Consider the following 14740-nt stretch of genomic DNA (forward strand, 5'->3'; position numbering starts at 1 on the left):
TCCTAATAGGTGTTCTTTATGGCTGACAATAAAAACGTCGGACAATGTCCTTGGCAACACGATTTACCGTAATATCTAGAGGCTGGAACAAGTTTGTCATGTTGGCGGGGACTAGCTCATGAACTATGTTGTTGAGTGCCATGATTTCGTTGACATTTTCCGCCAAGTGACCCTTGAAAACATCATATACTAGTAGAGTTTTCTGTGCCTCCGGCAGACCAAGAAGAACCTTTCCTTGGTCTTTCCGGCGCAATAAAGTTCTCATAGTTGTCATATTCTGGGTAAAAAGTTCGAAATGGAAAAATTTTTGAAAAAATTTCAACGGACCTTAACTTGGACAGACATTAATTGAACGGACTTTATTTGAACGGACATTAAGATGAACGCTAGGGCCTCCAGCGTTCAAGTAATGTCCGTCCAAATAAGGTCCGATAAGGTATTCGAAATATTATACGTACAAATTCGAAATATTATACGTACAAATTCAAATCAGTCTTAGGAAATTATGTAATCATAATGTCATGATCAGGTGATTTTAATATTTGTTAACCCCACCAGGGAAAATCATTCAGTGGAAGAGACAGTGGAAGTGGCTACTCGTTCGACTACTGGGGAGTGAGAGTAACCACCCTCACCCTCAACCCCTCCATCACCCTCCGTAATGATGGCAGTCAACTTGAGAACTTGTAGTGGACGTGAGTATGGATGGGACTATAAGAGCCTCAGGGAGCTGGAAGTACGACCAGAGGTCCTGGTGGTACTCCGTGTCAATTGATGGAGGAGTTCAAGTTAGCTCTAGGTTTAGTATCTCAGACAGGGTCAATCTTGGGGTAAAGTCGAACGGAAAAGTTGGGTTCTCACATGACTCCGGTTCTTGTAGGGCGAGTATAGGATCTCTCGACATTAACATTAATACAGGTTCCTGGTTAAACTGGTTTTTGAACGAAATGACGTGGATCTTTGAAATTGGTCTGACATTAGATTTTCGGAGATCTATTTGCGAGAAAGTGAATGAAGTGGTGGGTGAAGCTGCAGCTAACTTGGACAATGCAATGTTCAACCAGGACTTTTCGATGCCATTGGAATCGGGAGGAGAACTGAAAGTGGACTTTAACCCATCAGTAATAACAGGGGGACCTAGCTGTGCTGTTATCTCTACACCCGCAGTTATAGAACTGACAGGAGTACCAGACACCACACAAATAGTCACACCTCCCTTTATCCACATCCCTGCCACCGAGGAACCAGCTAGAAAGAAGAGACAGGCTAAAGACTGGTGTGGAGTGGTTCCAGGTCCTAACAGTGGGGTCTCCATCATCCTCACGAAGGACCTCATCTCTAGAGGCATCCAGAACCTACACCACTTCGACTTACTCAAGTTTTCTTTGGTAGAGACAGGCACTGAGGGGAGTAGAACGACTTTCGTTGTGTTGCGCAATGGCCAGGTTATAGATACAGTGAGTGTACAGTTCCCTGAAAACGAAGGACAGATCCTGGCTGGATTTAACAGGAAGACCGTGAAGATCAGCAGCACTGCACTCCCGGAAGTAAGCATCACCGACGACGGTATCTCCGTATTGGTTCACCTCAGAGCTCGGCTCACTCTGAGCAGTGATGACCCGAAACTTGAGATTAAAACGGAGTTCGAGTCCCTGACTAATTGGATAGGAACAATGAGGATGGTAAAGAAGGACGGGGGATACTCGCTAGTCCCCAACGTGACAGCAAATGTAGATATATGGACTGGGAAACTCTACATTGGAGCGGAGATGGACGGAATGACGATGTCCGAACAAAGGAGACTGGAGGAGGATAACTTGATACTGGAGGGGATCGAGAGTCTCCTCAACTCGGTGCTGGAGGAGAAACTGGCGAGGGTGCTGGAGGACGATTTGCAGAGTGGGATCCCTCTAAACATCCCTGAGGAGTATATGACAGTGGGGAGGGCAGATATCAGTTACATGGAGGATTACATCATCGTATATGCTGATGATATCACCATCAACCTTCAGTAGAAAACGGGACGCAAGAAAATGGAGATTACTAGTTTGAGGACTTATGAACTGATCAGTTAGGGTCCGATATCAAACATTACAGTTATCCGGACATAACTGAACTAATTGATTTTTCTAGAGTACTACTTAATAGAATGAATTTAAATATAAGTGGTGATTCTTTCTTTTTTAATACTTTCAACACTACTATATAACAAATAATTTGAGGTTTCTATTGTTACCATACACACCCAGATCTACGTTACTGTAGCTGTTTAAGTTTTTCTAAAAACTTACAGTTTATCTTGGGTATAGGACCTTGATTTCATTAGCAGATATGGATGACTTGAAGAAACTGGAAGATGAGCTCGACCTAATCAACGAAAATTCCATAAAAGGTAAGAAAACAATCCACCAAGCAAAAGATTTGACAGATATAGCCACCAGCAACAACAAAGATCATATTTTCAAGGTTTGTAAAGAACTATACATCATTGCAACCAGAGCTATTGATCTAGCAAAGACCTCACTTGTCCCCCTTCCGGAACAGGACAGCCAAACTCTAGAAAACATAATTAAGAGACAATTGAGTGAAGTCCTACCTAATCTTCTGAAAGAAGCTATTTCAGTGGCTGCCATTTCCCCTGCGGAATCCCTGCAAGCTAACCCCCCAATAGAGAAGCCCCTGCCAGCAAGGCACACGATTACTATAGCAAAGTCACCAGTGAACGAGGATGATACAGAGACTACTATCACTAACCATGAATGGACCGAAGTTTATCGTAAGGACGTGAAGAACTCTCTTAAAGGTGTCCGAGTTAAAGATGAACGGGTAAGTAATGGTACAACAGTGCTGAGTTTTACTACTGAAGATGACATGAAAGAAGCGGAAAGAGCGCTGACACAAAAATGTAAGTCAGTTAAAATCAATTCAAAGTCAGTAGAACCAAAGAAGTTAGATCCCAAACTAACAATATCTGACATTCACCTTGATTTTGACAGCAAAGAAAAGATCCTTGATGAACTACTGGAAAAGAACACTGGTATGAAGGATGCTAATGTCAAAGTAGTCTACTATGATATCAAAGAAAAATTTGCTGTCATCCAACTGCCCATAGAGGCTAGAGAAGTCATCAGAAAATGTGGTGACTATATATACCTGGGCCTACAAAGACATCGTGTGTATGACCGACTCCATGTAGTACAATGTTACCACTGCCAGCAATTTGGCCATATGGCAAAGTCACAGTACTGCAAGCTGAAAGATGCCTCTCCTACATGTTTCTACTGTGCTGGAGCACATACTTCTAAAGACTGTGAAAACAGGATAAATAATAGGACTGATCGGATAAAGTGTTCTAACTGCTTTAATAGTAAAAGTGCTACAGAGAAAAATGCTGCAAAGACGCATAAAGCTGCTGATAATCTTTGTCCATTCTTTATAAGAGAAAAAGAACGAGTCATGTCTAGAACTGCAGGATGCACGGAGCAGATAAAAAACGCCTATCGCCAGAGGGTCAAGGACCAAAAGATGAGACTAGGAAGAAGTTGAGATGTGGAACTTTCAATGTCCGATCTCTTTTAAACAAGACTGTTGGTGTTTTAGAACATTTGTGGGAAACAGACTGTGACATTTGTTTTATGCAAGAAACATTTCTTCGAGATGGCGACAAAGCAAAACTCACTGAGATAAAAGATAGTGGCTGGAGCATACTTTCTGATCCTAGGAAACACCGCAGTGGAGGTGGTATAGCAATGGTTTACAGAAGTTCGATTGAACTGAAGCCTAATACCAAAGTGACCAAGTTTAAGTCATTTCAAGTGATGGAATCACTTCTGAGTGCTGAATCAGAGTTGCTGAGACTATTAAACATCTACCGACCCCCCTACACAAAGAAAGCAAGGTACACAGAATGTGACTTCCTAAAGGAGTTTGAAGAATACCTTAAAATACTGTGTGCAAAGCCAGGAAACCCTCTCTTGACTTGTGATTTCAATTTTCATGTTGAAAGACCCGATGAACACTATCCAAAGAAGTTTCTGGACTTGCTAGCTCAGTACAACCTCCGACAACATGTTCCAATAGTCCCAACTCATGATCAGGGCGGTACCCTGGACCTAGTGATCACTACCCAGTCCCTTGAGAACAAGATCAGCAATTTTAACATTGTTCAGTCAAGAACTTCCTCAGACCATTTTCTAGTACTCTTCGATGTTGACACTCGACTTAGTAAGAATGATAATGGCAAATTTCTGAGAGCCTACAGAAATTTCAAATCCATAGACATTGAAATTTTTAAGGATGATCTAAGGAATTCCAACCTGTCGACTATTGATCCAATTTTAACTGCTGAAGAAGCGACTTCACTGTATAACTCTGTACTTACTCAACTCATGGATAAGCACTGTCCTGTTATAAAGAAGAAATTTCGGAAGAAACCCATGCCGTGGCTTGACTTAGACCTTAGTTTGCTACGTCAAAAGAGGAGAGCAGCCGAACGTGCATGGCGCAAAGGAAAGGGTACCAGGAAAGACTACATAGATCTCAGAGATAGATTTGTTAGTTTAGAGTTTGTGAAGAGATGTTCTTATAACAAAGAGTCGCTTCGAGCATCATCAGGAGACTCAAAGGCCCTTTACAAGAAGCTTAACAGACTTCTTGGTAACGAGACACAGGACCTCCCCAAACATCAAGACCCTGGAAAACTGTCAGAGGATTTCAAAGACTTCTTTGCTGAGAAAGTTAACAAAATACGGAAAGACATTGAATTGGATGCATCCAAAAACGTCCCGGAGGAAACACTTGCTCTTTCAAGTGAACCTGATTATGTTTCAACTCTTCACACGTTTTCCCCTATCAGTGCTGAAGACCTCAGAAAATTGGTTAAAATGATGAGTAACAAGTTCTGCTGTCTGGATCCCATTCCTTCATTCCTACTGAAGAGCTGTGTGGATGAGCTAACACCTGTACTCCTGCACATCCTAAACACGTCTACTAAGACAGGATCATTTCCTTCTCAAATGAAGAAAGCGGTTATTAAGCCAACCCTTAAGAAAGAGAACGCTGATGTTGACAGTTTAAGTAACTATAGACCAGTATCGAACCTTTCTGCTATATCCAAGCTCCTGGAAAGAATTGTACTGAACCAGTTAAATGACTATCTGGACACAAACAACCTTCACTGCCCTGTCCAGTCTGGATACCGCCCACAGCACAGCTGTGAGACCCTTCTTGTCAGGATGACTGACGACATAAACAAGGAGATTCAAGCAGGTAACATCGTGGCTGTGGTACTCCTGGATCTCAGTGCAGCTTTCGACACTATTGACCACGAAATCCTCCTTGAGAAACTTTTCAAGCATTATGGTGTAACTGGGAAAGCCCTTCAATGGATGAGATCATACCTTGAGAGCAGATATTTCTTTGTAAAGATTGGCGATACTATCTCGTCTCTGCTTGAACTCCTCTTTGGAGTCCCTCAGGGATCCCTACTAGGGCCCATCTTGTTTATACTCTACATTAAAGACCTTCAAAACATTGCTGCCAAATTTGGACTAGACATCCAGCTATATGCGGATGACTCTCAGTTATACATATCTTTTCATCCAAGCTTCCCAAGCGAACTTGCAGATGTCAAAGATCGGATAAATAGATGTCTCTCGGAAATCAAGCATTGGATGGTTGGAAACTTTATGAAACTCAATGAGTCGAAGACAGAACTACTTGTCCTAGGCAAATCAAAAGTTCTTAAAGACTGCAAAATGGAGGTGACGGTTCAGTTCGGAAACTCAACTATCACTCCAACTGAATGTAAAGGTGACAGCTGGAAGAGTCTTGGGGTAAAGTTTGATAAGTCTCTTACAATGGAAAGACAAATTAATAGTGTCAAACAGAAATGCAGCTGGACAATGATGAATCTAAGGACGATTGGGCGCTATCTGGATGAAGGAGTGAAACTCATGATGGTAACACAGCTTGTAATATCAAAGCTCGACTACTGTAATTCTCTTTACATGAACCTACCAAAGACACGACTAAACAAGCTAAGATCAACCCTCAATGGTGCCATACGGTTCATCTACAATATCAAAGACCGATTAGAAGACCTACTTCCCTACTACAAGAGAGCACATATCCTTCCTCTTGACCAAAGGATTTTCTTTAAAGTCTGCCTGTTAACTTATAAAGCTGTGCATGGGATTGCACCGGCCTACATACAGAATCTTGTAGTGATCGAAAACCCATTGACAATAGCCAGTACAAGATCAAAAGTAGAAGGAGATTGTTACAGACTAAAGACTCCTAAAACTACAAATAGTAAGATTGATCAACGTCGATTCACCAACTACGCACCAACTGCTTGGAACTCACTTCCCTGGGAGATACGATCACTACGCAACGTAGACAGTTTTAAAGGTAGCCTTAAACATTATTTATATGACCGTATGTGATTAGTGCTGTTTTTTCTTTGTTCTTATGATTTGTTGGAGGGTGTATCTTTATTTATAAGTGCAAAGTGTATTAATATATTAATAAACCTTCCTATGATTCCTATAAGTATATTATGTTACTTTTGAAGTGTTTTCTGGTGGTTTATTGTTAATCGTAGTGTGGTATATATCAATAAATCTTCCTATGATTACTATATGATATATTTAAAGTTTTAATTTTTCCTAAATAGATTTGTTTTTGAGATGATTTAGTTGTTTGTTGCTGGATATTTTGACCACACCCTTTAGAACCGCTCTGACATGGTTAGTACCTGGTGTTAGGGACGTGTGTAGCACCTTAGAACTAGAAGTTAAGTTGAACCCCAGTATGCTGCGTTAGTAGTAATTAGATTTGTAAATATGTGGATTAAAATGGTAAATAAACCATGTAAATTTGCAAATATTCACCGTAACATAAAGTGTCATAAAGATGAATTAGGTGAGAACTTATATGATTAAGATGAATTAAGTGATCATTTATATGATTAAGATCTGATTGGAGAGATTTGCAGAGCACTGCATCCATTGGTCAGAAAGGACATTTAGTGTTATTAGAATTATTTATAAAGAAATTATTGGATTAATAAGAGTTATTGAATCCATCAATTAGTGGAACGGTATTTTAACCAGTTTTAAAAACCTGTATTTGATTATTAAACCTGTTTGTTTGCAATAACCTGTTTGCAATAACCTGTTTGTTTGCAACTCTCCTGGATAACGCGTGGACCGCCTCTTCCACTGGAGCTCCTCTTCTACAGAACACCTAGACTACAAAAGATGAACACACAAGATTCTCACTGCCGTTAGCTGTAGCCGTCTGCCTTTAGCCTTTTCCCGAACGCCTCTCCTATGATTGGTTTTCCCTACACGGCCGGGATGTTAGTATGCTGCGCTCTCTCCCACGTCACTAGTTTCATAAATAGGTTTGTAGTCTTTTATTTCAAATCATTGACCTTAGTATTTTGTTCCTAAGACCGTATCAAAATCATGCATAATTAAGTTAAGATTAATTTCATGAGTTCAAGCTCTGTGCATAATATGCGGGTTGGGAAGAGGGATGAGCTCCTTATAATCCCAGCCCATAACAGGGGGAGGCGGATCCGCGAGGATCCGGGGACACGTTAAACAACTATATAGTGCTGGAGAGTAACTGAAGGCTCCCGTGTCTAACGAAGTGTGAATTAACACACTGCCTTGGTACCCTCTAGTCGGCCGTGTTTTCGGGCTACCTGGTGTTCAGTACCTGGAGCTTGTCACCCCCAGGACTGGACATACGTCCCCAGGCAAGTGGAACACGGTGGTACGTGGACGACAGTCCACACCTAGCTAGTATCTTATCTTTTTGAACCCCACAAAGGTGGAAAATTACCCAGAAAGGGAGTGAATAAAATTTGGAAGATAAGATCTAGTGAACAGGCAAGGCAAGAGAAAACGGTCAAAGTTCATAGTTGTGACAGCTAAGTCCTCTATGGATAAGACCGTCGGTGGAACCTAGGAGTGCCAATCCCACTTACTGGTCATCCATCGCTACAGACTGGGTCCCTTGCCGGTAGGTTCACATATGCGTAACATCCTTTTATGTAAAAGGTTGCGTGATCTGCTCAATGTACAGTCGGGCCTACATAAGCTAAAAGCGACTTGGTCTTTATGATCGTCCAGTTAGTAAGCGAATGTAGCTGTTGTGATCGAGGGGATTAAAAATTGAACCTCGGGAAGCAATGGGCAGTTCTTTAAACTGCGGAAATGGGGTCAGCTCAGACTGCGCCTGGTTACACATAATGATTAAGTAAGAATAAATAAGTAAGTAAGGGTGCATAAAATGAAAGTTATGATTGAATTGAAAAAGTTGAAATGTAACAGGAGGTCGAAGACCAGAAGTGACAAAATGAACAACTTTTAGAGAGGGCAGACCTTCTCATCAACTGCAAAAACGCTTCCCTATCTAGGACCCAAGCTGTCAACGCTGTGGATACAGCCATCACACCGGACATTAATGACACGACCAATAAGTTAAACACTATTATTGATTTACTATCTGTTAATGCAATCAGCCAAGTCGTACCACGTGAAGTTCAGCCTGTAAACCCAAATACCGATACTCCCGCTTACAATAATGGCCTCAACCTCCCATACAATTACCAAGGATCACGTGTAAGCATCGGACTACCTAACATAAATTACTATGGACAACAGTCCAACAACTTTGACAACATGGCTTTCAGCAGCCAAGATGCACGCTACAATGACCACTACAATGACCACGAGGACAATGACTTTAATTATAGGGTATTAAGTTGTGGGCATGTATATTTCTTTCTTTTTTTTTCTTTTATTAAAAAATTAATTTATTGAATCTTGTGGCAACAAGTCTGTATATCATGACACACCAACATTTATACCAGATTCCTGGAAATCCTTTAATTCCTGGTAATGGCATTAGTGGCTCTAAATTTCTTAGAATTTCTGAGTTTCTGAGGTGTTAATGAGTTGATTGACTCCACAAAATTTACAAATACCGAGACTCACGCACCTAAATTCAATGTGGTTGATTGTCCACTAACTGTTAATAGTGCAACTAATAACCAGTTGCCTCATATTCTAGTAACTATCGAGTATATTAAGTTTTATGAAACCTTATGCACAAGGAGTTAGAGATTTGTTTTTTTTAAAGATAGTTAGTTATTTTAATGTACGATTTTTTTAGATAAAAAGAAAGGGTCATTATTTTATAAAGTTCTTAAATTATAGATGGGGTTGTTATGACGGGGACGTCCTAAAATCGATCGGGGACATGTTAGGGACGTGTGTAGTACCTTAGAACTAGAAGTTAAGTTGAACCCCAGTATGCTGCGTTAGTAGTAATTAGATTTGTAAATATGTGGATTAAAATGGTAAATAAACCATGTAAATTTGCAAATATTCACCGTAACATAAAGTGTCATAAAGATGAATTAGGTGAGAACTTATATGATTAAGATGAATTAAGTGATCATTTATATGATTAAGATCTGATTGGAGAGATTTGCAGAGCACTGCATCCATTGGTCAGAAAGGACATTTAGTGTTATTAGAATTATTTATAAAGAAATTATTGGATTAATAAGAGTTATTGAATCCATCAATTAGTGGAACGGTATTTTAACCAGTTTTAAAAACCTGTATTTGATTATTAAACCTGTTTGTTTGCAATAACCTGTTTGCAATAACCTGTTTGTTTGCAACTCTCCTGGATAACGCGTGGACCGCCTCTTCCACTGGAGCTCCTCTTCTACAGAACACCTAGACTACAAAAGATGAACACACAAGATTCTCACTGCCGTTAGCTGTAGCCGTCTGCCTTTAGCCTTTTCCCGAACGCCTCTCCTATGATTGGTTTTCCCTACACGGCCGGGATGTTAGTATGCTGCGCTCTCTCCCACGTCACTAGTTTCATAAATAGGTTTGTAGTCTTTTATTTCAAATCATTGACCTTAGTATTTTGTTCCTAAGACCGTATCAAAATCATGCATAATTAAGTTAAGATTAATTTCATGAGTTCAAGCTCTGTGCATAATATGCGGGTAAAATACTTATCCGTTGTTTTCACCAGAAGTCACCAGAACATTGCAATTGGTTCCCGTCACTTCCGTAAATTCCCGCTAAGCTAGGAAGTTTGTTGCTTGAGGTATTGTTCTATTATTATGTAACCCATTCATTAGATGTTGTTCTTTGCAATGGTATTCCCAAATTATTGTTTCACATTGTTCGTAATACTAAGGTCATTCCCGATTGGTTATTATTTAGTTCCTAATAGTTTATCATTTCCTAGGTAATATTGTGGGTGAGCCCTATCCTAACCTGCCTGTTTGTCCCAACCTTAGCAGCACCTACCTTATTATCTCGTAAGTCATTGAGCATTAATTGATACGTTCTACATATTTCGTATTCTACAGTTCATTCTAATTTAACTTTATCTTGTTTAATTTTATCCTAGTTAGTATATTATTGTCTTTAATTAATCCGTCATTTGCTAATAATTTGTCCCTTTCTAGGACATTCCCCTCCCACGGATTCTGCCCTCGTTGGCAGCATTGAAGGAACGTAGCCATGATATAGCAGCTACCTGTCCATCGTCCAGAGAGAGAGTCAGCCAGCCCGTTATAATACACACCAGTTCCCATTGATCACCCAGCTACCCAACTGATTTAGGGTAACGGACTTTACCATGAGATTGAACACTTATTTTATGTACGATTGGATTGGTCTTGCATTATTTTACAGTCCTTGATTAACTTGTTTTAATTGGTTATCTTCCAGATATAAATTCATCTAAAAGTTCGAAGTTAAAACTCTAGACATAATTTCCCCTAAAAGTTCGAAGTCCATAATTATAACATAAATTCCTGTCATAAATCTACCATTGTACACTGAGAGTTTGGGTTTGAACTATGCCCTGAGTGAGTCTCAAACCGGGAGGTATTCCATAATATCGGAACCTGCATATCCATACTCTAGTTAAAAGGAGCCCATTATACGTAGTTAAATTAATACCATCACAATTTAATGAAATATAATAAATAAATAATCTCTAGAAGTCATGGAAAATTGGAGCAGTAAATAGGCCGTTAAGTAAAGTTGTCGTGCTGAAAACCGAGTACGCATCTTAACACCTGGCACTTGTGTCAGTTGCTAACCATATGGGCGGTATACAAGCACATTATTTCATTTCATTTCATTTCCTCATTAATGGTTTTTGAATTTTAAGCTGGAATAAAATAACTTCAGCGTTTATTTTTTTAGATTTTGTGCAATTAAAGTTTCCGGAATGTATCCTTGAAAAAAGTTAATTATTTTGCTTAAAAGAAACTCGAAGTTCTGGTAAGGGGTGCATTTCATTATGTATATATAATAAAACCAGTTCTTTGTAGTGATTTTAATGGTTTAAAACGGGAATAAGTATAGTTTATATTGTTGTATTATTATATGGTTTTTGGCCATCCTTGAATAAAAAGTCTGACTCTGTGGATTCGTTTGAGACTCCGAACTTCTAAACGGTATTAAAATTAATAAGGAATAATATTCGAGGATTGATAACTTTGATTTGGTAATGGTGGGAACATCGCCATCAAAATTTGCACCGTTTATTGCGAATAAATATATTTAATAATCACCTGATCACATGAACAATCGCGTGACCACACGAATAATCACATGATCACACTAACCTGTCGGTACTCGTAACTCGTTCAGCACTAAGTTAGCCACGTCTCCGATCTGTTTGTGATATTCTGACACAGCTTCGTCCGCTCCACAGTGGTGTTTAGTTTCGAATCCCTGTTGGGCCTAAATCTCAAAAACTGAAGGGCAGCCGTCACTCAACAAACTTCACATAGCCATGTGCCTACGCGTACTGCGTGACGCGCTTGTTTCACAAGTAGGATCTTTGCCGCCTCCGGCGGTCGCGCGCTACTGCAAGCGAGAGGGCTCTGGTTAGAGCAATCAACAAACTATGGTGTAAATGGTAGTGGCTTTCATTAGAGCTGCGAAAATAACACGAGTGTATATGCCTGGGGTTGCGTCCCGACTATACTGCAGGGAAATCTGTACCGAAAGGACTTAGGACCGTGGCCGAAATGCAATTAGACAGGGAAATCGGCTCGAGCGTACTAAATCACTCTACAGTCGATCTTCGAGATTGTTCTAAAAGGGCCCCCGACAGTTGAAACCAACTTCAATCGATGTATTTTCGGACGCTGATTCCGAATCACCCCCCATGACATAGGGTTAAAATGTTCCCCTTACGAGATATAGGCGAAAAACTGTCTCGATCACGTGATATGACCGTATAAGGAAGTTAGTCTAATTTCTCGTTAGGGTTAGGGTTTCAGCATATGCTTTTGTTAAGGATTGGGTTAGGGTTAGGGTTGGGATCAGATAAGAGGGTTAGGGTTTCGAATAGTCGTTCAGGACCAGCTAGAGAACGGGTTGAAAAAGTCACGTGACAGTCGAGTGTAGAGTGATTAATTATCATCCAAATCGGCTCCTCGACTGCGGTCGACCAAATTATTATTATTATTAGTTAGTGAAGACCGTTTTGGAATGTATTCTGCTACCTGAAAGAAAACCGCTTCATGTCCAAATGCTAAAAATAATTTAAACGCAGTATATTCACCTTAGCAGCGAGTTGCTGAGGCGGTCTTTTTGAAACAAGTGGCTTCTCCAGAACGATCTCCACAACTACATAACTTCTAGTTCTAGCTTCTGTGTAGATCTGAGCTTCCTGGTTCTGAGGCTCTTCTGCTCCCTCGACTGATTCCTTGGCTGCTTTCTTGCTGTCCTGCGGAGGCTAGGTACTAAGCTTAGAGACATTGTTTGTGATATACCTTCAAGTTAGATACCTCAGTCGGTAATATTGTTGGAGGACTTTGCCGCTTCGACGCGCCGCGCAAACTATCATTCTTACTTCGCATAGAAGTAAGACGAGATCGTTGCTTTGTTAATTCGCAGAGCAACGATCTGGAAGGGCTGAGCGGCTGACATCGTCAATCAAGTAATATTATGGGGGGGGGGGGGAAATTATGGGTGTTAAAAATATGGACTGTTATGAATATGGTTCTTTGGCCCGAAAAGAACCAAATTTAACCCCCACAATTTTAACTGCGACTTTCCTTTCGTGAAAAAATCTCAAATCGAATTGTGCACTGCAACGAAACAGCTGCACTGCTGAACTTGTATTATTTATCTGAAGTTGCTGATCTGAAATTTAAATTGATATTGTTCCTAGTTAACCCCTCGAATTGAAAAGATGGGGGTGATAATAGTAGACAAATTGTACATTTTGAACCAGAACTAGCTTCAATTCAACAAACAATAACGTAAGCATATAACTCTGGACGTGAATGAAAGAAACATTAAGCATATTATGAGTATGACTGATATACCAAAAGGAACACAAAAATTTTACTCGGTGGGTTAAATTATGGGGGGTAAAAATATGGACTGTTATAATTTATAAATATGGTTCTTTGGCCCGAAAAGGACCAAATTAGAAATGCGTGTTAGGATCTATGGCAATTGAATTGAGTCACAAGTGTTTCCCTATTTAAAGCATAATATTGTTCATGTTATGAAGTGAGCTGATTAGGGCTTGTAGTTAACAGTGAATGGAAATCTAGCGTCTGCCACAACGGTCGCAATTATTGTTTGTATTGAGCCTGATGTTTTGACTATTTTTAGAGAGCTGTCAATTTTAAAATCGAATCAAAATAATTGAAAAGCATATCTCAACATTCTGATCTCTAGAACATATTCTGAAAGTTTCAGGGTGATCTCAAAAATTGTGGCCATTTCAAATTATTTTTGAATCACCCTGATATGTACTTATTGGTGCTTTATTATTGCCCTTGATGGAATATAATTGGTTTCTCTGATCTTGAACTGTTAATAATGCCAATGGCTATTGGTGATGCCAGTGAAGGTGACGGTAACAGTGACGATATTTTACACCTGAAATTATAAAATTAAACGGAAATTAACGAAACGTTGAACGGAGCATGCTGAAAGTTACGCTCTACAATTGAGTTAATTAATAAATTTGAAGACGTAATTTGAAGACGTACGCAGCGCAGTAACCACACTTGTAGTCGCGGTGATTAATTTGACAGCGCATTTAATTTTTCTTGTTTCCATCCGGTTTTTCTATGTTAACTAGGTTTTTTACGTTATTGTAATTGTATTTATAATGTAAGTAATATCTTACATTTGAAACAGATTCGGTCATGCTATCTAAAAAACAATTGTGGAGTTTATTTATCTTTCTAAAAGTAATTTCAGTTGTAAATTGTAAATTGTAAATTCAATTTAACACTTTTCGTTTCACTATAAAATGCTAGCTCATAATTTGCTTCTCTTCGTAGGAGTATAAAAAGGCGTGGTTTTAATCAGGTACCTGCGCTAGTTTGTAAAATACCAATAAAAAGTAAAATTCCGTCATAGTTGGCAGATATGTCAGGAAAGCAGAATCTCATTTGATTTGAACAATTTAGCCGTTTATATTTATTCCATTTTGTCATCGGTAACTGTAAGTTTTCTTTATATTGGATTTGGTATATGGTAGTTTTACTCCGCTTACTGCATAGTCTGGTCACACTGTTGTCATGGTTACAAGTTGCAATTGTATTAACTTTTTCTACTTTCGATTTACTGTATGTTAAATTTTACTCGTCGTTAATTAATATTTAATGCTTTTAATTAATTCTCCTTTATTTTTTTGTAAC

At 39.4% G+C, this 14740-nt stretch overlaps 1 protein-coding gene and 1 long non-coding RNA gene across 2 annotated transcripts in view; both read left to right on the forward strand.

The window, feature by feature from the left end:
* The first annotated feature begins 2202 nt into the window (after positions 1–2202).
* The window catches only part of LOC134824726 (disks large 1 tumor suppressor protein-like), a 107152-nt gene continuing 94614 nt past the window's right edge, over positions 2203–14740 (forward strand). The window contains exon 1 of the mRNA XM_063836702.1: positions 2203–2222. The gene's annotated coding sequence lies outside the window, so the exon portion shown is untranslated. The remainder of the gene's footprint in view (positions 2223–14740) is intronic.
* LOC134825118 (uncharacterized) lies at positions 9124–10752 on the forward strand. The gene is made up of 4 exons (XR_010161491.1): positions 9124–9924; positions 10075–10149; positions 10294–10366; positions 10517–10752. It is a non-coding gene; the product is annotated as an uncharacterized LOC134825118 (long non-coding RNA).

Source organism: Bolinopsis microptera, chromosome 13, assembly GCF_026151205.1.
Source record: "Bolinopsis microptera isolate Bmic1 chromosome 13, MBARI_Bmic_1.0, whole genome shotgun sequence".
NCBI classification, from domain to species: domain Eukaryota; kingdom Metazoa; phylum Ctenophora; class Tentaculata; order Lobata; family Bolinopsidae; genus Bolinopsis; species Bolinopsis microptera.